Genomic DNA, 23105 nt, shown 5'->3' on the forward strand with positions numbered 1-23105 from the left:
AAGATACACAATAAAGCGTACCACCCCAGTGATTTTTCTGAGAGTGTAGTTAACATTTTTTAATTCAGTATATTTTCACTGACCTTTCCACAGCTTTTTTGGAAAAGGTACAGTTTGTTCCCCAGGGCTTTCTATGGAGTAAAATCCACATACACCCATAGCTGGGAAACATTTGGGATGAAAATGGGTTCAAACAAGGAAAAACACTACACTAGATAGTTTAACAAAGGTTTTCCGTTCAGTCTTAGTCTATGTCTAACTCCCTGAGCCTTGTTTTCGGGTTGGAGAAAAACCGAACGTGAGCACGTTAACTGTTCCTCAGACTGCCCAAGCTTCTCCTGAGGATGCTGAGCGCCTTCCGTCACGTGACTGTAGAGACAGGGGGCGGGGCTTGGAGGTAAGGGAGGGTATCAAGGAGGAGAGATAGCTTTTTACCTTGGAGTATCGATGACATCAACCACCTCCTATTCTACTCTCGAGCGTGCAGCTGACGAACGCCTGTGCAGGAAAATGGGGGCGCGGAGATAACGGTGTCGAAGAGAGGTTTAACCTGCAACTCCAGAAGCTTTGAGTCACTGTCTCAGTCTCTGTCTCGGGCTCCGGATACGCGGAATTACGATCCAGAGCCGCTCGCGCTGAGGGACATGAAGCGCGAGCGCACATGAATTGGTCCCGACGCTGCAAACGGAGCGACAACAAAAGGTAGACGGCCTTTCGTGAAATTTAAAAATAATAACAACAATAAATGCATGCAATATTTAGCTTATTTTGACACCAGGTTGTGGTTGTGTGTTTTGCATTTTTATTTGTATTTTTTACTTCATGCACCCCACCCTAATTTCAAGCATTTATTAAATGTATTCACATTGACACTATGCACTTTACACAAAGACTAGGTTTATTGGAAGCAAGCATCATGCGCGAGCCTTATGCTTTCTACGATTTAATGCATTTGGTGATGGAGAAGCTTTGTTTCAGGATTTTGAATGTGCACCAGTGTGCTTTATAGATTGGTTTGTGCTCTACGGGATGCTCGCGCTGTTGTCAGTCGCATCCGGTGCTTCTGCCACCCAGCAGCTGAAGCCGCGCGCGCGCTCATTGTTCGCGTTATAATCCACCGGGGAGCTTCACTCATGAACGCGGGGCCTTTTGTTCCAATTTCACTTCATTTCAGACTCCATTAACTTCTGCCCTCGCTGGCTTTTCGTGCATGCAATTTGGGTTTACAAGCGCTCGGGATAAACCACCATGCAGTGGTCTGTTTTAAAGCTATATGAGAATATTCTTGAGATCATGTGTGTAATAGCTAGTAATCAGTAACCTAATGTAATCTCAGTACTATTTATTCGGACATTATAGCTCACACCCCAGGGGTTCAAGAGGCATATTATCATTCAAATCTGTTGGGGGGAATCTCACTTGTTTATGATATTTTTTTTTCTTGGAGAGAAATATTTCAGATGAATTTGCAATATTGGTTGTGATTATTCTTTTGTTTGCTTGTTTGTGATGAACATTATTCATTTGGGTTTTTACGTTTTTATCTATAGATGTAAATAAAGGTGGTGATCTTTACATTTCAGAATCGGATTTTATCATTTGGATGGGATTTGGATCTCTGCAGCATGATACCGAACCGCATGGGATCCCGGTTGTGCCAGAGATGTTACCTCTGAAATGAAATATCGGATCATAGAGCAAATAAGAATGAATGGTTTGACTCGATACAAATACAACGAAATAATAAATAGTAAGCTTATTAATTTAGAATAAACCTGCCATTGTGATATGCATCAGTAGCAGACACTACTAATATACGCTACTTATACAGAGATGATGTTTGCTTCATTACAATAATATGCTCCATATCAAGCCTGTATATCTAAAAGCAATATCAAATTGCTTTACTGATTACAAATGACACAAAAGTCACATTTTTATTTTAAAACCCGTCATTTCCAGTCTCTACAGTTCTACAAATCTCTACAGGCTAAGTCAGAATGATTTAAATGGTCGCTTCAGGTTGTCTATTTTTCAACAACCTGACTACTCCTGAAACTATATGCAACTAGTATTTTCTGCATGAATGTCGTTTTATTGTGGTTCTATTTTTTTTTTTTTTTAAACATTCATGATTGTAGCCTAGATCTTTGGAGAAAGTGGCAATTTAAGCTCAGACACCTTTCCGGAGCTTTTTCTTGTGTGCTGGTCAGACACAGTGCTAATAACAATCTTTGTCACGTTGTTTCTTGAGAAATTCACATTATCCTACGCCTGCGTGGACACTTTCCTGCTTCCTCTGTCCTTTTTTTTCCTCTGCTCACCTTTTTGAGGATTACTCATTCAAAGTGGTGTGGTGTGAGGCCGGATGGATGAAAATCTGCAGAAAGTGGGCCTTAAGGCTTTTTATAACGTTTTCAGTGGACTATTTGTGGTATGTGAGTGGGTGAGCATCCTGTTAGAATCTCCCAACAAGCGTCTATCAAGCGTAGCAACTGTTTTCGCATCACCATAATGAGATGATGAGGTTACATGCACTGAATTTATGACTCTTGGATACTAATGTTTAAGAGCAGGAATGAAACCATCTCGGAGTAAAGGAAGAGGTTATTCACCATTCACTATGTATGTTTCTTTCCAAATGTCCACATTCACTATGTATGTTTCTATCGTTCTGGTTTCATCAGCTGTTGTTTGGTTTTAGATTAAAGACGTGGTGGCATGGCGGATCGTAACATCGGGGTGGCATTGTAGCATCGTTTCCACTATAGCCAAGTGTGAAGCATTTAACAGTATTTGGTAAATTTTGGCAGTGGCAAGTTCTTACCGATTCTGTTGACATTTTTGTATGTGCAAAAAAATAAAAAGCTGACTGCCTATTCGTAATGACTTAATAGTGGAATTATAGCATGAATATTATTGACCAAAAAGACAGTTGTTGTTAAAAATGGATGACCTTGTGGGCAGTTACCCTCTTAGCTTTCATTTATGGTTACTAGTGCAGAAGTCGTCAAGCCATCTCACGGTCATAAATTGTACCACCGTAGATGCCTAGTGCCATCTCTCCATCGAGAGGACAAAAGGGCTGAAATGGCATAACAGGATGTTTTAATAAGCAGACGTACCACCTGAATTGAGAAGCCATAGACTAAAGACCTTTTGATTGACTGCTCTGCTGAAATGAATTAAATGAGACATGGCTTGAGTTGGGGGCTTAGTTGTTGAATTGCAGCTTTTCTTCTGGATTTTGGATCTATGTGAATTTGGGAATTGCTCTTTTTCTCTCTTTCTCTCTCTCTCTCTCTCTCTCTCTCTCTCTCACTTGCTCATTATTGCAATCAGTCAGGTTTAATTACCTGCTTCCTGCAGTTCCTCCTTAACTCTTCGTTACCACTGAAACACCGTAGAGTGAATAATCAATGAGTTGAAATGCATTTGTCTGAAGCCTTCTAACTTATTCAGCATGGCAGCATTAAAATTCAAACTTCATTTACATTTTGAGCTTCTAATTAACAAATGCTGGGGAAAAAAAACCCCACTCGCTAATTATTGTAAATTCAATATTAAAGTTTTCCTTAAATATGCATTAGACACCCCTGGTTTCGTAATCCATTTTCAGAATCTGATCCAAGCGTTATAAATGTGGTGACTGTGCTGATGTGTGAGGAATAATTTATTCCTTGGTCTTTGATCTTCTGTTGGTGGGCGCTGTGAAGCGCATTTCTGATCGGCTAGGAGGGAAGAAAAGGCGAGAAAAGTCGAGATCTTTGCTGCAGTGGCCCCAACATCTCTTAAGAACACAAGGGCAATATTTACATACCGTAGGCTGGCACAGAGGTACTTTCAAATCTTAAAATAGGATCGAGCACTGGAAGTGCTAATGCTTTCTGCATTTATACATATTTAAGAAAAAGAAAAGAAAAGAAAAAGATGATGATATCAAATTAGACACACAAAGTATGTGCTGAATAACGTACTTTGCTCTAATTGCAACCCTGGTACCCAAAAAGAATATTGCTCTGGGCACCAAACACTCTTTAATTTCATGTTGTCTCACTCTTGTATACTTTAATTATATCCAGATATAACACTGGAATTTTTGCCTGGCCCGTAGCCCCACTCGCAGAACGATTAGTTTAAGTCACCCATATAGCTAGCATTATCAGTGAAGATTATAAACCTAATTTTGAAGATTATGACCTAATAATCCTCTCAGAAATCCTGTGGAAGTTAGCTCAAGTACATGTATGGCTAGCTTTAATAAAATGCTAAAAATGAATGGATTTTAACCGGCTCTTAGAAATCCTGTCAGGCTATGCCATGTAGCAGGTTGTCCAGCTTTAGTTAAAAGTATAAATGTTATAAATATGACCTATTCCGCTTAGAAATTTGTTGTTTGCAGAAAAGTTATCTTATGTAGATGCTTGGCTAGCTTTAGTAAAAATGTATATTATTACTAAAAATGTAGCAAAAAAACATTTATGGATTTGTCTCTAAATTGCTGTTAGAAATTCTGTTAGGTTAGCTTATGTAGCTGCAGTAGTTAGCTATTTTTAGTCAGAATTATAAATATATATATTTTTATAAATATGACTTAATAATTCTCTCAGAAATCCTATAAGGTTTGCTCATGTTGTTAATTTGCAACAGTGAAAATGATTAACCTTTACGGATATGACTTAAACACCCCTTCAAATGTAGTCAGATTAGCTTATGTAGCTAATTGGCAAGCTTTAGTATGATCATCTTTGATGATCATCTTTGGATATGACTTTAACTTCTACTCAGAAAGCCTGTCAGATTAGCTTATGTAGCTTTGACTATCTATAAACATCTATAAATATGAACTCAGAAGTCTCATCAGCTTAGCTCATGCTAGCTAGCTTGCTAACAAAATCTGCTGATGTGAGTTCACTGTATAGTGCATTATTTAGACTGGTGGACTCTATATGGCTCACTATAAAATATTATTACCTGTAATGTGGCATAAATCCTGTTTGGGAATGATCCACAATGCATTAAATATATAAATATAAATAAAAGATGTTGCTGAATGACGACTAAACCAAACAAGTACTTGTTAGTATTGTATTTAATACAGAAAATCACTTTGAACTTTTCTGTATTTTTATGGTTTCAGATTGCTGGTCACAATTATGTGTTTCCAGAGCACTCACTAGTAAGAGTGTATGTTACTGCTGCCCTTATACACCTATACAGTGCACTATTCATAAGTAGTGAATGACTGAAGGAGCGATTTAAAAAAAAAAGGTACATGTAAATAGAAAGATTGACTTCCATATATGGACACAAAGACACACCTACACCCATATGGCCCTAATGGCACAACCACTCAGAGCTGCTCTCACTTCCATATATGGTCTCAAGTACACATCATCTCTGGACATAGATATAAAGAACGTAAATCTGGAAGCGGAGTTATGTCAGGTGTCTTGTGTTTCACTTTCTAAATATGAAGCTAAACTAATAACACAAGAACACAATACAGTAACAAATACACCAAGTCATTTAACTGGTGACATTGTGCAATGTTAGAAAATATATCCTACACCCAAAAAAAGACTAAAGCTAATTGCATCTAATAGTGAATAGGCTCATACATTAACCAATGTGAGCACTAATGGAGACCATTACCATAACATTAACTGGCCCTTAGGCCTCCTAGCTTTATTCACTATTAGCAACATTAGCATTTTTAGACATCTTAGATCTTTTAAACAGGTTGGTCATCTTGTTATGTCTATTGTTTACACATGTACTTACATTTAATTATTTGACAGTAACATATGAACCAGACTGCAATCCTAGCACACAGAGTTGTTAAAGGAGCTGACTGTGCTACAAGACAAAATGTCCACTAATTAAAACAGTAACCAGAAGTGTGAGATAGTTGTAATAAGAACATGGAGAGCACCAGGATTGGTGAAAGTACTAGTACGCTCTAGTGCTATGAACACAAGCCACGAAGCAGTCAGTAAAACAAATGATGCAGTTTACCAAGTTGTATACGACTAACTTGTGACAAACGCTAGATAGCCTAATAAACAAAACCGCGAGCAACACACATCATCAATCACAACAACAGGTAACAGCACAGCAAAAGAAAATGCACCCATAGAGACGTATACTATATGATTTGTAGCTGCTACAATGTTATAAGTGCTGAGAAAAAACAGCATACGCTTATGAATAATGCAGTCAGCTTTCTCCCTGAAAGGAACTGGAAATAGATTATGTTTTAGACGAGCAGATAGCTTCTTGTATGTCTTGCTATTAATATAGCGTTGCCATTCTCATACTGATTTCAAACATCACACTAAATTTGGCTGTGCATTCATTTGTGACTGAGAATAAAAATGTGGTTTATACCTTTGTGAGTATAATTGAGTTGTCCTGTAAATCAGGCATAGTACTATTTATTTTAAGGCTCACACTGCCAGAACACCCCAGTGTAAGAACAAGCCATCTAATCTCAACAAATTTCAAGATGGCACCTTGAAATGTCACTTGACTATCGCAGCCTTGCCACTTCACCACCATGACCCATATGCAGAGAATCTGATTGGCTGGTTGAAGCGTCTGCATCTGGAGGAATTTGATTGACAGCACCGAGAGATGATGTGAGAGATAAGATGGTGTTGTTTCTAATTTTCCAAAAAGTTAAACACAGCTAAGTTATCAAGTACTTACATCAGTTTGAGGATGACAAAATCACAGAGCGCCATGAATAGGAAAAGCAAGGGTTTATTGCTGCTCACCACACGAGATCCGCACAGAGGGACATCCCAGAGTGATCTCAAAGTCCCCTGAAATGGGGCTCCCTTTTTGTACAGTTGAAACACCACTGGTTTACCTAAAATACCATTACATGTGATGTCTGGGTGATGTCCTGTCTGGGTTTGTTTTTTTTTGCCTCAGACATCTCGAGACCTGTTGCGTTTGCACTTTTAAGTGCTTTGTTTTTTAAGACCAACTTATATATTTTTATTTTTATAGCATGTCTGAGCTGTTTTTGAGTGAGGACATTTATCACCTGTGTGCTTTTTCTCCTTTATCACTATTTTTCTCGACTGGGCTTACTACCCTCCGTCTTGTATTTGTCAGGACGTCAAGATTTTCTGATTACCACTTTTCCTTGCTTTTCACAATTTGTACCTTACGCACCCAGGGGTGGGCGAAAAAACCTCTCTGAGGAAAAATTCCCACCCTGCCAGCACCCTTGTGCTCGACAGCACTCCTTTTCCTTTTCCTGTGCCTGGTTGCATTTACAATTCTTTACACATTGCATGTATCATCATAAACAGTTCATAACAACTCAATTAAACAGTTTATGTTTCAACAAGTCAAAGTTCATTCCAGTGTCCTTCAGTATGCTGGTTGTCTTCAACCCAGGCACTTTGCGTACCGTATAGGGCCACCCTTGGGGAGAGGTTAGGCTAGCACTTACACCCAGGGCATGGCTCATCACTTCTTCTTCACTTTCTTGAACACACATGCACATTCAAGCAAACACTAAACATAACCCACATGACATGGTAATCATACCTGAATCAACACCTGGCTTCACTAACTCACTAGCGATTGATACATGTTGATTGGACATAAAGATCTGTTATCTGGGCTGCACTCTACTCACATACCAGTATACAAATAAAAAACAATAACACACTTCCAATAAATCAAAAACAATAAATAAAATAACCAAACCAATAAAACAATTCAAATACTGTTTCATAACACTGTGCATCAGTTCCCCTTATCCCGGAGGTGGCTCTGGTTATTGCTTCGTACCCGTGATCACTGGCATCCTCCTCCCCCCTATAAGGCAGTGACGCCTCACCACAATAAGGACCAGGATGATAAAGAGACCATTGAGGGCCACACCAAGACATTCTAATGTTTTTCCCGGACATTATTCCCAATACACGTTTCACAGTTACTGAGAGTGTGGTCCACCGCACTGGCCAGATACGGCGACCACTACTCTTTTACAGATCTTTCATATTGTTTCTGTTCTGTTAGTATGATCTAAACCATGGTCTTCATTTATTAACAGCAGGAGGAAGCTCGCTGGGGTCACACACAACCCATCTATACTACCCACCCCACAGCCCTGTTCCTGTATTTTCTTTTGCCCCCCCTTTATATATCTACAAAGGCTGCTAAGGCCTCAGAAGTCCAGACCAGGGAAGCATTTGGTTGTGATTGATCAGCTGCTTTTATCATGTCTCTTAACGGTTGAATCCTTACACACCCAAGGCCTACAAAATCCTGCCATACTCAAAAAGGCCATCATTTATTTTACCATCTGCGGTAGTGGCGCTCTACTTATAGCTTCCACATGTTTTGGTGTACTTGTACGGCTTCCAATATGCGATCCAAATATTCCTGCCTGCACGACTGCAATTTCCCTTTGCTTACCTTGTCCCCAATTTTGGCAAGCATCGTCAAGATTTTCAACGAATCCTGATGAGACTATGGACGGACTATAGATCAGATCAGTATTACAACACGGTACTTTGATATTCCAGGACTGGGAGATCTAGAACCTGAGTAAATATTGACGGGCTCTCACAGCATCCCTGTGGGAGTCCAGTGTATGTATATTGTTCCCCTTTATACGTAAACGCAAACAGATACTGAGAATCTGTGTCGAGGGGTACACTGAAAAAAGCAGAGCACAGGTCTGTTACCGTGTACCATTTAGTCCCTTCCGGTATGTTAGACAGAAGGGTGTATGGGTCGGGCCCTACAGGTGTTTCCATCATGACTACTTGATTCACAGCCCTTAAATCGTGTACCCAACCTCCATTTATCCGAATCTGGTTTTCTTACGGGGAAAATGGGTGTGTTGCACTGGCTTTTGGTGGGGACTAGTACTCCAGCCTCCATCAGACCATATATAGTTGGCTGTATTCCTCCTCTAGCCTGGACTGATAATGGGTACTGTCTCTGACACGGCAGCCTCACATGTTCCTTAACTTTTATTTTTGCCAAGCTTGCTGACTTAACCATCCCAGACTTAACCAATGGGTACTGTCTCTAGAAGTTCCTCACTTTCCTGTCTCTCTTTTGTCTCTACCGTTGCCATCTGATAACCTTTACCACCTACAGTATCTCACAAAAGTGAGTACACCCCTCACATTTTTGTAAATATTTGATTATATCTTTTCATGTGACAACACTGAAAAATGACACTTTTCTACAATGTAAAGTAGTGAGTGTACAGCTTGTGTAACAGTGTAAATTTGCTGTCCCCTCAAAATAACTCAGCACACAGCCATTAATGTCTAAACCGCTGGCAACAAAAGTGAGTACACCCCTAAGTGAAAATGTCCAAATTGGGCCCAAAGTGTCAATATTTTGTGTGGCCACCATTATTTTCCAGCACTGCCTTAACCCTCTTGGGCATGGAGTTCACCAGAGCTTCACAGGTTGCCACTGGAGTTCTCTTCCACTCCTCCATGATGACATCACGGAGCTGGAGGATGTTAGAGACCTTGTGCTCCTCCACCTTCCGTTTGAGGATGCCCCACAGATGCTCAATAGGGTTTAGTCCACCACCTTCACCCTCAACTTCTTTAGCAAGGCAGTGGTCATCTTGGAGGTGTGTTAGGGGTCATTATCATGCTGGAATACTGCCCTGCGGCCCAGTCTCCAAAGGGAGGGGATCATACTCTGCTTCAGTATGTCACAGTACATGTTGGCATTCGTGGTTCCCTCAATGAACTGTAGCTCCCCAGTGCCGGCAGCACTCATGCAGCCCCAGACCATGACACTACCACCACCATGCTTGACTGTAGGCAAGACACACTTGTCTTTGTACTCCTCACCTGGTTGCTGCCACACACGCTTGACACCATCTGAACCAAACAAGTTTATCTTGGTCTCATCAGACCACAGGACATGGTTCCAGTAATCCATGTCCTTAGTCTGCTTGTCTTCAGCAAACTGTTTGCGGGCTTTTTGTGCATCATCTTTAGAAGAGGCTTCCTTCTGGGACGACAGCCATGCAGACCAATTTGATGCAGTGTGTGGCGTATGGTCTGAGCACTGACAAGCTGACCCCCCCACCCCTTCGACCTCTGCAGCAATGCTGGCAGCACTCATACGTCTATTTCCCAAAGACAACCTCTGGATATGACGCTGAGCACGTGCACTCAACTTCTTTGGTCGACCATGGCGAGGCCTGTTCTGAGTGGAACCTGTCCTGTTAAACCGCTGTATGGTCTTGGCCACCGTGCTGCAGCTCAGTGTCAGGGTCTTGGCAATCTTCTTCTAGCCTAGGCCATCTTTATGTAGAGCAACAATTCTTTTTTTTTCAGATCCTCAGAGAGTTTTTTGCCATGAGGTGTCATGTTGAACTTCCAGTGACCAGTATGAGGGAGTGTGAGAGCGATGACCCCAAATTTAACACACCTGCTCCCCATTCACACCTGAGACCTTGTAACACTAACAAGTCACATGACACCGGGGAGGGAAAATGGCTAATTGGGGCCAATTTGGACATTTTCACTTAGGGGTGTACTCACTTTTGTTGCCAGCGGTTTAGACATTAATGGCTGTGTGTTGAGTTATTTTGAGGGGACAGCAAATTTACATTGTTACACAAGCTGTACACTCACTACTTTACATTGTAGCAAAGTGTCATTTCTTCAGTGTTGTCACATGAAAAGATATAATCAAACATTTACCAAAATGTGAGGGGTGTACTCACTTTTGTGAGATACTGTACATATATACACATTTATATTCATTTACACTTTGACACCAATATTTACCCTTTTACACATATGAAATTAGCCAGATACAATATCACACACTCACCGGGTATGCTTCTCTTAGTGGGTCCTTACCCTTGAGTCGCAATACCCAGACCTGGGCCCAGGATTTTATACCCCTCTAAGCAGACCTGGACTCACTCCAGCGGTATCAGGGGTCCCCACCAAGCAGTCGCCACCTCGCGTATCTGGGGTTTGTGAGGCCTCACCATCTGCCTTCTATGCAGACCTGAAATCTTTCATCAGCAGTATCGCAGGACTTTCACTCACACTTCACACATTCACACAATTTAGTAAACACAATAACTTAAATATATTCCATCGTTACTTCCCGTTTTCTCTTACTTTTCATACTCACTTTTGGCTCACTTCAATTTTTAAACGCCCAATCATTCATCGAGGTTCTTTTTGGAGGCCAACTCCGTCCTCCCTCCCTCTGGGGCTTTCCTCTCCGGGCAGCAGAGTAACTAAGGCAGAGCTTTGAAAAACAGGTGTCTGCTGTACCTTTTCCCTATACGGCCTGCCTGCTGCCTATGGAGCGGTGAAGTCCCAAGAAAGGAGATCAGACTACGGGCCTTAACCCACTCCTGGCTGGCTCACCAATTGTTGTTTCTAATTTTCCAAAAAGTTAAACACAGCTAAGTTATCAAGTACTTACATCAGTTTGAGGATGACAAAATCACAGAGAGTCGTGAATAGGAAAAGCAAGGGTTTATTGCTGCTCACCACACGAGATCCGCACAGAGGGCCGTCCCAGAGTGATCTCAGAGTCCCCTGAAACGGGGCTCCCTTTTTATACAGTTGAAACACCCCTGGTTTGCCCAAAATACCATTACATTTGATGTCTGGGTCATGTCCTGTCTGGGGTTTTTTTTTTGCCTCAGACATCTCGAGACCTGTTGCGTTTGCACTTTTAAGTGCTTTGCTTTTTATAGCATGTCTGAGCTGTTTTTGAGTGAGGACATTTATCACCTGTGTGCTTTTCCTCCTTTATCATGGGTAAGTGTATGCTTTTTCTGCATTGTTATTAGCATATGTACTGTATGATTTAGTAAAATTATCATTAGCCATTACTTTGTTATTGTGATTGCTCTGGGTCTGTGTATGAGTGAGTTCATGCTCTTGGGTGTGTGTGCTGTGTGTTGCACTTCCTCTTTTTGGTCAGGCCCTAGGCCTTGTTATAATTAACTTTTAAGAGACATTGTCTATAAGGAAGAGAGCGTGACTAAATTTTCATTCTCCATATTTTATTACCCTTGTGTTTTATTTCCTTCATTTTTTATACACAACAATGGCTGCCAGTATTCTGCACCGGTCAAGAAAAGGCAGACCTGCTGAATGTGGGATCATATTTTAGTGCTTCCAATAGGGAGTGGGTTTTCTAATCATTCTATAATGCAAGGTTGACCTGCTGAACATCCTGTGCAGTCTGTCAAAGATTTATTTTAGTCATATATTAGTGTTATGGTTATGAATACTGATTGTGTTTGAAAGAAAGTAATTCCCCAGCCATTTTGATCAAGGGTTTATGGGTTCTATTTAGACTTCAATTTCATCCACCCATCCATCCATTTTCTGTACCGCATATTCTACACAGGTATGCGGGTGAGCCTGGAGCCTATCCCAGGGAACTTGGGGCACAAGGTGGGGGACACTCTGGAAGGGGTTCCAGCCCATCACAGGACAAAATCTCACACCCATTCACACACCCATTCATACACCCATTCACACACTATGGACAATTTGGAAATGCTAATCAGCCTACAAGACGTCTTTGGACTGGGGAGGAAACCGGAGTACCATGAGGAAACCCCTGAAGCATGAGCCAAACTGACCAACCACTAAGCCCTCTTTCAATTTCATATTTTCACCTATAGCCCTAAAAGGAGAGACATGTCTACACACAGATAATTGTGTAGAAGTCCGTCAGTTTCAGCCAAGCTAGTTCAGTAAATACATGAAAGAAAGCGTTTCATTCATATTCTAATTCATCTAAGTTGTTTGGACAACAGTATCGCATTCACGTGGATTCTGAACGCTGCTATTACACACCGTGACTAGAATTTCCTCTTAATGTTTGAGCGAGGCTTGGCTCCGTCTGGCTGAACTCTAAAAGAATGACGCATAGCCTACAGTCAGAACCCTTTACAGTCTACATGAGCATGGGAGTCCCTGGAGGGCGCTTCACCATATAAAAGGCTCAGAATGGATGCCGCGTTTCCCTTGTCATGATTGAAGCATCTTTCTCAATGGAGTTTCTGTGGAAGAAAGAAGAAAAAAGCGAGAAAAAACCCTTAGGCTCCATGAGGTTAATGCGCCTAGCCAATGCTCCATCGTTCTGTTCACGTGCATTTTTCTTCTCCGGAGCTTGCTGTTTTATATTGTTACCTAACAAAAAAAAATCAATGTGCCAGTGGTGAGCTTATCAGATCTGAAAGATGAATAGTGACTTGTGAATTTGCAGCAGGATTATTTTCAGCAAAATTTATGATCAGGAGGCGTATTTAAAAGCTTTTTGGCAAGCTGGGAAACTGATTGAGTACCTCTGGCCACTTCCTGGGGGCAAAAATAATGGCACAATGATGCTGAGCATTCTGCTGCAGTCTGTCAAAGGTTTAATTTAGTCATAGATTAGTGTTAGATTTCATGAATACCTATTGTGTTTGAAAGAAACTAATTCCCAAGCCATTTTTCCCCCTTTAATTTCATCTTTTCACCTGTAGCTGTAGAAGAAGATACGTGTCTCCGGTAGTGGCACATGGATAATTGTGTAGAAGTCCATCTGTGAGGTTAATGCGCCTGGCCAATGCACCATCGCTCTGTTCACTTGTATTTATCTTCTTCGGAGCTTGCTGTTTTATATTGTTACCTAAAACAAAATCAGTGTGCCAGTGGTGAGCGTATCAGATCTGAAAGATGAATAGTGACTTGTAAATTTGCAGCAGAATTATTTTCAGCATAATTTATGATCAGGAGGCGTATTTAATAGCTTTTTGGCAAGCTTTGACCAGCTTTGGCTGTTCCTGGGGGCATAAGTAATGGCAAAATGATGACGACTGAATGGTCCAAGCTGTGTTTCTATACTTTTCCTTCCTCTTAGCTTTTTCCATATCGATTCTTCTTTTGTGATGTAGATGCTCCCTCATACCATCAATCATTGCGATCAATAGTTTGTCATTGCACAGCATTTGCTCCTCACAGATGAGCAAGCCCTGCAGTAAAGACCTTAAACAAGACTTATGTGGCCACAGGAAATAACATCTAATATTACTTATACATGTCAGCGCACAATTGAGGGAGCTATTTTCTATTCTAAATGAGATCTGTGCCTCTTAGCAGTCGTGTTAATTCCCTTTGAGATTCAGGATCTCTGTCTCTGCATGCAACCTGATCCTGATACAAGCTCCTAAAGCAATTGCGCTTACTGTAATACAACATCAAGAGGATGGTGCATTGTGACCATCTAAAAATACAACCCATTCTGTTTGTGTTCAACTCGAACAAAGGTACCGGTGTGCTTTTTCATCAACGCTGGCCAACATGCTCCAGTGATGTGAAGCACTGAATGGGTTTCATTTCATTGACGACTTTATTTCCGATGACTGAGACGAGGATGGTAATGTGATGAAGAAGCAGCATGAGAGCCACTTGCATGAAAGAACTCCACAGGGATTCACCCAGGCCAAATTTTCTTATGTCTCACAAATGATTATACTGTATGAGGATAAAATCATTTTAGGACATAGATATATTAGTAGAGGTATTACAGCAAAGAATAAACTGCACTTTGATAAAGTGTCATACACAAGCTAAACAAATTCCATTTATAACCGCAGTGTGTCTCAAGGGTACACTATCTGTGTAGGACATTTCACTATTTTAAACCATTAGCCACTTAAACATGGAACCCTTAACTAGAGCGAATGCATTTAGTGTCTGGTGTAATTTAGTATTTACTCAAGTGCAATGGTGGTGTGGGAATGATAACTAAATTTGTTTTATAGCATTTTAGCCAGACGAGTAATAATGGAGAAAACGTGGTTGCCATAATCAACATTAATCAACTTCTTCTCTCAGTTAAGTATTTGAGTTGTAGTTCTTTTAAATTTTTATGAACAATATCGTGAGAATATCGTACTTCTGAAATAAACTCTAGCAGAAATATTGCAGTTTACTGCAGAATCATCATTAATAACTTGCATAGTTGTAAAATGTAAAATCAGTTATTAAGGTCTTAATGCATAATTAACAGCTTCAGATTGTACGTGTATTTGAGTACCTGGTTAACCATTTGAAGTACCAGTAATCAAATGCTGAAAATACCATTTGTTGCACCATACATTCTACATGAAGTCAAGCGTCAAGAGTCGTTTCTTTGTCATTTGCACAGTTACACTGGGTACACTGGGCATTGAAATGCTTGAGATAAGGCTCCGATTTAGACATTGACAGTACAAGCACATATTTGGACATTAAGGTTGAGATGGTGCTGTTATGTGATGGTACATAGAGACAGTGGTGGAGTAAAAGTGACATGTGCTATTAAATTCGGTGAGGGAATATGAAAAAGAAATGCCATGAATGGCGGTTTTGTGATGCAGAGAGTGACACTGTTGTGGTAAGAGGTTTTGTAGTTGAAGCCCATTTTCCACCTGAAGCAATACTGCACACAAATATCAGTACTGACACATTATTATCAACCTGCACTGTCATTGGGATCATATAAAGTTTGTTCATGCAGTGAGATTTTTGCTCCTAAACTCAGCGTCGGTTATAACTTGAAGTTCTAAATGAAGTTTGAATTTGAAACACCTTAAATCTCTAGAGTATGCGCTGCTGCAATAGGGCTACAGGCTGAAATATTGAGTTGACATTCAGTAAAGCTTTGACTGTGCATTTAATATTGCTGTTCTTTATTTCTCTATATTACATGTCAGATTTTTTTCTGCCTTCCCAGTGGCTAACCGAATATCTGTATCATGAACTATTTCAGATATTCAAATTTCTGTAATTCTTTTTGTTCGCCACACTAACCTTGGGTTGTTTTGTGCTCTCATGGATCTGGAGTAAGGGTGTAACTCTATCTGTATCTCTTTAGTGCTCCAAATATCCATATCTTTATTTGTATATTTGTATATTTTTTTGTTTATTTAAAATAAAATCCACAAATGGAGTAGTACAAATATAAACTTCAGACTAAGACTTTACACGACTGTTTGTCCAAAACAGAAAATAATCCAATTCACACAGACACATACCAGAATATATATCATTAATTTAGGACTGTAGCGTAATTCTTTGCTTTTTGTGCATCCATAAAAATAATGCATAAATACTTATCCATCCATACATCCATCTTCTATACCGCTTTATCCTTTTCAGGGTCACGGGGAAACCTGGAGCCTATCCCAGGGAGCCATAAATACTTATATATAATATAAACTAAAACAAATTATATATATATATATATATATATATATATATATATATATATATATATATATATATATATATATATATATATATATGTATGTTAGGGATGCACCAAAATGAAAATTCTTGGCCGAAACCGAATATAATGAAAAAATTGTCCGAAGGCCGAAGACCGAACATGTTTTTTCGCATTTTTTCCAGTTATTTTGCCATTTTTTTCACCATTGCATAAATTAAATAGTCAAAATGTACTTTTTACTATTTTGTCTTGCTTTTCAAAGAAAAAAATCAATTACAAAGACTACAATTTCGAAATATTTATTTAACACAACATTTTTTTTCATTCCAGCAGGCATAGGCTACCAACAAGGCACAATATAACTTTAAATAAATAAATTAGTAAAATGAAAATATTTTGATGTGGTCATCTTTGAGCCCCCCTTGAATAGCCTATGTTAGGCCTATAACTGACTGCTGAAAGAATGGAACACTCTGTAGCCTACAACTAAAAAGTGCATTAAAAAGTGCATTGACAAGAGTGCAAAAAATGGTTCTATTCAGTTCTATACGGCTGATTATATTGGGGATATATACCGCTCGCGTCCCTGTACACCTCGCGGAGTATTATAGTAGATATAGGATTTGCCTGCCTGCCCTTAAATAAATACGTCTTTACCTGCTTCCGTACTCTACTCCCTTACGTCTCGCGACGTGACAGAGACATGCTCCGGAACAGAAACAAAACAAATGCACGTGTCCACAGCTCGTGCATGCGCGCCCCCTCATCGAGGTCGTGACATTCGCGTGTCTCACTCTGGTTGCTAGGCTATTTGGTCGCGTCATCAAACACGTCATTGTTCGGTCAAATTTAATCGGCCGAACTCGGAAAATGCTTTTTTGCTATTTTCAGCTCAATAATTTTGGTTGCCGAACATTCGGTGCATCCCTAATATATAAAATAAATACATATATATATAATGTATTACTTAATATATAAAATAAATACATATATATATATATAATGTATTTATTTGTTTTAGTTTATGCTATATATAATTTCATTGAATAAATTCAGTTCTAAATTAATAATAAAAACTCACTTTCACTGCACCTTGGGATTTGTTACTCCCTGCCTTTAGGAATATTATTTTACTTGTGTTTACTTTTGAACATAGTGTTTTAATTAGACATTACAGATCTTACTCGCGCTACACTGTGTATCAGTGCGTTTACACCGCCCGTGAGGAGCAACGTGGCCTTGTTACTAATAGATCACTTCCGTTATAATAAACGACAGAATTTACACTGCAAGCGTGCAAATACAATATATAATGACAATAAACTGGAATTAAACTAAACCTTTTAAGCAGCTAGCACCAGTTTCCCCAACCCCTTACACACAGTGGAGCATTTTGGATATAAACACAAGTTTCTGCTTGTGCATCACTGTTCGATCTCCGCGGTGTTTAATATAAAAACGCACTCCTGCCTTAGAGGACTTGGAGGTCGCACACTTTCTTCTCCAGTCACTTGACAATTTCGTCTGATGGTGACTGAGGTCATGTTGGGTATAAAAGGTAACCGTGACATAAACAGTAAACTGAAGAAAGTCATTGTCGGTGACTCTGGGTATCTGCTAAAGCTAGCGGAGTCGCATTACGTTCGTATGACACATCGCCGTCGACTAGGTAGCGGCTTATACTTCCGGTTAGTAAAAAAATCACTAGTGTTCTATTTGAGATGATATTGCCTTTCTAAAATTCACACACTAGACGGTAGAGTACACAGTACATAGTGTAAGTGTATAGTACTTCATTTGGGACACAACTTTAGTATTTACTCTCCGAAGCGTGCTTTCGGAACAGAAGTAACGTAGTGAGTAAATTTCCCTCGCAGACCAACTAATCGATAATGAGATTAGCAAGCAAACTCCACAATATTTTTTCGAAATTTCTAAATGAATATTTTTTTCAATATTTTTTCGAAATTACCACAGATTTTCCAGGCCAAGATGAGCCATGTGACGTCATCACAACACGCATTTAGCCAAAGCCCACTTCGATTCATGTACGTCGAACATGAGTACAGTTAAAAGGTCTCATTTACCACCAAACATCACTGCGAAAGACCGTGCAAAACAATTTCACGCAATTCAAGTAGTTTTCCACAAAAAAAGGACAAAATATTTTGGAAAAAAAGCTGCATCAAAATCAAGATCACAAAAAACTCGGCAAAATCCTGTACGGACTGGTAAACGTATCGCATGTTCATGAACATGGTCTGAACGTTTGCTCATATCTACACGATAATAAAAACCTCCCGCTCGTATGCCATTCCTCATGCACACCTCTGAACCTTTCTGTCAAGATTTTAAAAAATAATGACGTGACTCTTGTACATACTTCTATTTGTGTCTGTTTAGAACACATTATCTGTTCATTCCCTGTAATGTATTTGTATTCGGTTACATCCCTAATCTGCAGAGCTTCAATTTGCTTTTGGAGCATGTGCCATGCTTGAACACACGATACGCCACTCAAAAGTGTGAAAGTAGACTAGAGCTGAAGCAAAGGCTTTGATTTGTCTAATGGAAGTCTAATGGAAGTATGAGGAGCGATAGGATGAAGGTTTACAGCTCAAAGCAAATGCGAGCATGAACCTTTTTGTTAATTACTTGGCCTATACCCAGAGGACGTTTTCTTTTTATTCACTAGACTGCACAGGGTTTTTTTTTTATTTATTTTTTTTTATTAGTTTCTCCAGATTGTCCAAATTGACATGCATATGCTTTATCCCGGCAGCTCTGGTGCAGAATGCAGATCGTTTGGGGGTTGACTCAATGGCGTGTGCGTGAATATGTATGCCATCCGGGCGTGATTAGATTGTGTCAACTCGAAGCGAGGGAATTTGCCAAGCCGAGATAGGCTGCGCTAATGGCAGGATGTGTTGACAAGGCTGGGGTGCTCTGATTGATGTCAGTCACAGAGGAGGTTATTCTCAGATTGGGGTGCTCATTACAGAGCCATGATTAAGACAAGATGAATGAGATGCAAGGGAGTTCCTGGAGGTCGGCAGGTTGCTGTTGAAAATGGCGTTTTTCATCCTGAGGGTCTTATGTTGCAAAACAGAGGTGAATGAACAAAGCACCTGGGCTAAGTCAATTGTCTGTCTTGCTGTTGTTTTGTAGTGATGGGTGAACAGTTTAACATATAAAGGAGAACCGGGAAGAATGTCATGTTCTGCATTTCATCTGTCTGATTACAAAGAGGTATTAGTGTGTTATGGAAAATGGAAAAACAAGGTGGACTATCGAACGTTTAATAGACTCGCTGGGGCAGTGCCATTGAACTCCTCATCTATAATAACACTAGATTAAAAGAGATGAGTTTTGCAACACCCATTTCTGAGGCAGATGAGGTTGAAGTAAGCTTTTTATCTCAGATTGCTGATAGTCTATTAGGCCTATTTATGGCAGAACAGTAGCTCTTTCCCAGCTGGACCGCCTCCAGTTCACCTGTAGCCGATAGCAGTTGTAAAAACCCAGTGTTTAGCCTTCTATGATTTGTAATGAATACGTGTTGAAAAACCACTGGATAATATCATTGTCATGATTTATGCTGATGACTAAACTTGTGTTTTTAATCGTCGCCTCAAGGCCTGAATTATGAGAATGCATTTTGCTAGTCTCAGAAAGCCTTGTTTAAACTAAAATGACTGATTCAAACATGCTCCACTGTAGAGCTGAACTCTTTTCAGGACTGGATAAAGACTTTTTAAAAATTATTTATTTATTTATTAGCGTCACGATGCTAAGAGTGAAAAGCAATGCCACTATCTGAATCGGTTTAGCGCGCCAAATGTTTGTATCTACAGTATATTCGGATTTCAACCAGCAGTGGGTGTGGCTTAAACTGGAAGTTTCATTTGTTCTTTCTTTCTTTCTTATACACTATATAGCCAAAAGTTCGTGGACACCCGTATGTGCTTTTTCAACATCTCATTCCACATTTATTTCCCATTTGCTGATATAATAACATTCACTCTTCTCGGAAGGTGGGAGCATTAGTGAGGTCAGGCACTGAAGTTGGGCGAGGGGGTCTGAGGTTCAGTCAGTGCTCCAGTTCATCCCAAAAGTGTTCAGTGGGGTTGAGGTCAGGGCTTTGTTAAGGCCACTCAAGTTCTTCCACACCCACTTTGGTGAACCATGTCTTCATGGAGCTCGCTTTGTGCACAGGTGCATTGTCATGCTGGAACATTTTTGGGCCCCTTACTTCCAGTGAATGAAAATTGTAATGCTACAGCATACAAAGTCATTCTAGACTGTTGTGTGCTTCCAACTTTGTGGCAAGAGTTTAGGGATGACCCATATATTGGTGTGATGGTCAGGTGTCCACAAACATTTGGTCATATACAGCAGTGTATTTCTTTTGCCTGTTTAGAACACAATAACCGTTCATTATGAATAATATGTTCATTAGTTACATCCCTGATGGTCATATGTCAGCCATATTGAATGCCATATGATTGTACACATACAGACCTTGATTGATCACCCAAATTGCAGAAAAATGATATTCTCAAGTCTACAAGTTTACTTTATGACTGGCTAAAGCTACAATACCAATAATATCATAATAAACCTTAAAAAGAGACTTCATTGTGCAGATTATATTGCTTTGGTGTCATTATGTTGAACTTACTAAAATATTTACACCACTCAAGTAGTGTTTCCTCTGTTAACGAATGCAGATCAGTAAGTGAAGAAACACCAGTGAAAATCTGTGCAAGGCATCAACAATCTGTGTTACTTGTGGAGAATTCCAACACCTTTGCACTCGGATGAGATGCACTAACAAGCTCTCGGTGTGGCAAATAGCTTATTTATAGTCTCCTCTTATTTCTTCTAACACTCTAAGACAATTTATTGTTGGTAGACTTTTTCTTTATTTCCTGCAGCGTTTTGGGTTTCATTGTTATGGCTAAGAGACTTTGGGACTGACCATTATTACCATCCCTATGTATGAACCCTGCATCCCAGAAGCAACAGGGAGGGGAAAAAAAGAAAAATAAATATGCCTAAATTATTGGACTCTCCTTTTTTTTTTTTTTCTGTCGCAATAATCCGTATCTCGGGCTAAATGTCTTCTTTGCCGCACTCTGTCTCTCCTCTGCTCCCATATCCCGAAATAGCAAAACCATATGTTTAGTAATTACCTATTTGGATTTCGGGGACCTCTGAGAGTGCAGTGAAGACTATTAAACTTATCATAGGGATGCAGTAATATTACTGGAGCAATATTAAACTTACAGAGACCGTATGGTGACTTAACAGACAGAGGTAACGTTATAAAACAGAATTAGGATATGGGAATTTTTATACCACAGTGCCGTGAAATTCTGAGCGTTCAGAATTATACAAGGTATTGATTCATTTTCTAAAACAGCAGCTCTGACAGTAGTTCAAATCACGGGTTTATATTAATGCAGTCCTTCTAATATGTTATCGTTTCTACATTAACAGTTCGTTCTCAGGGACCTGTATGGCAGACAAACTACATAATCTTAAGGATAATAATAAACAAATTTAAAAACGTGTTTTTACTCAACAAGGAAAAACCATATATGTGTTAGTTGAAGCTTTCTGTAAATGTAACATTTATGGAAGGAGTCTCCAGTGTCATCATTTAATGCGTCTTTAGTGCTTTGTGGTTTCTTGCAAATATGACAAGATGCTTTTATTTTTTAATTAAAGAGAAGCTGGTAATGTACCGACTGCGTAAACCTGTTATAACATAAGTAACATATACTAGCTAGTCTTGTTGGTCATTTTTATTTTTATTTTTAACTGTCTTACAGATAATTGTGCTTATTTATACCTGTTCTGATGTCAGCATGTTTGCAAAGCTGTTTTTACACACGTTGTTGAATCTATTTAATGCCCACTGCATCTGACATTTCAATGTGAGAGTGGTTTGAGAGCAACACAATACTTCAAGTACACATGAAATGTCAAGTAATGCTTTTCTTATCTAATCTGAGTTATAGCTTCTGAGCTGTTTGTGACTATGCATGCCGTGATACGAAGATGTTAAATAATACCCCGCCTCTAGTAGGCTCGTTCTCAAGAGTTCTGATCTTGTCGATATGGTTATTGATTGGTGTCACACGACACCTGTTACTCATATACTGTAAATAACAATACAATTTTTTTGTGTTTATTGTGAAGTCTGGTCAGTAGTAGTAAGCTGGTGGGTACTTGCACTATTGATACTGCGTTGTTGACATTTCTACTCTCTGCTTTCGGATTTCTTTTTGCACCTGTTTGTGCTATTTGGTTTGAACTTGAAGCTTTACAGGCTGTGATTATAGGGCTGTGATTCTGTTACGGACTTCTGTGGATTTTGTTAACCTCTTGTGGGTTTAATAAGCTCTACACATCAATTCTGCCGAGTCGTCCATGTTACACAAGGGCGTAGGAGTAATTTGGCAACTGGAGGGTTGTTTTAATGCTAATTGGGTTTGGGGAATGCTCCTCTGGGAAGTGCAGTTTGGAAAACCAGCATTTAAATATGCATTTCCGATGGCTTTTTTCACAAAGCACTGCAAACAAGATTTAACATCACTGCAAAACATATCAGTCATTTAATAAAGGTGTTGTAACATCCAGGAGTCAAAGCACAAAGAGGAAATTACTCTTTTATAAGGATAATTTATCCTTATTATATAAGGATAAATTATTTATCCTTATATTACTAGCATAGAATATGCCCCTATACCCTTTTTTAAAAATGGAAAAAAGCTGCCAGATCCCGTCGACTAACTAACAAATCGAATGTACCTGTGTAGTAACAATAGAACATTTCTGTACTG

General features: G+C 39.5%; 1 protein-coding gene across 1 annotated transcript in view; it reads left to right on the top strand.

The window, feature by feature from the left end:
- The first annotated feature begins 396 nt into the window (after positions 1 to 396).
- The window catches only part of LOC128624378 (receptor-type tyrosine-protein phosphatase S-like), a 151546-nt gene continuing 128837 nt past the window's right edge, over positions 397 to 23105 (top strand). The window contains exon 1 of the mRNA XM_053651992.1: positions 397 to 702. The gene's annotated coding sequence lies outside the window, so the exon portion shown is untranslated. The remainder of the gene's footprint in view (positions 703 to 23105) is intronic.

This window comes from Ictalurus furcatus, chromosome 20, assembly GCF_023375685.1.
Source record: "Ictalurus furcatus strain D&B chromosome 20, Billie_1.0, whole genome shotgun sequence".
Classification (NCBI taxonomy): Eukaryota; Metazoa; Chordata; class Actinopteri; order Siluriformes; family Ictaluridae; genus Ictalurus; species Ictalurus furcatus.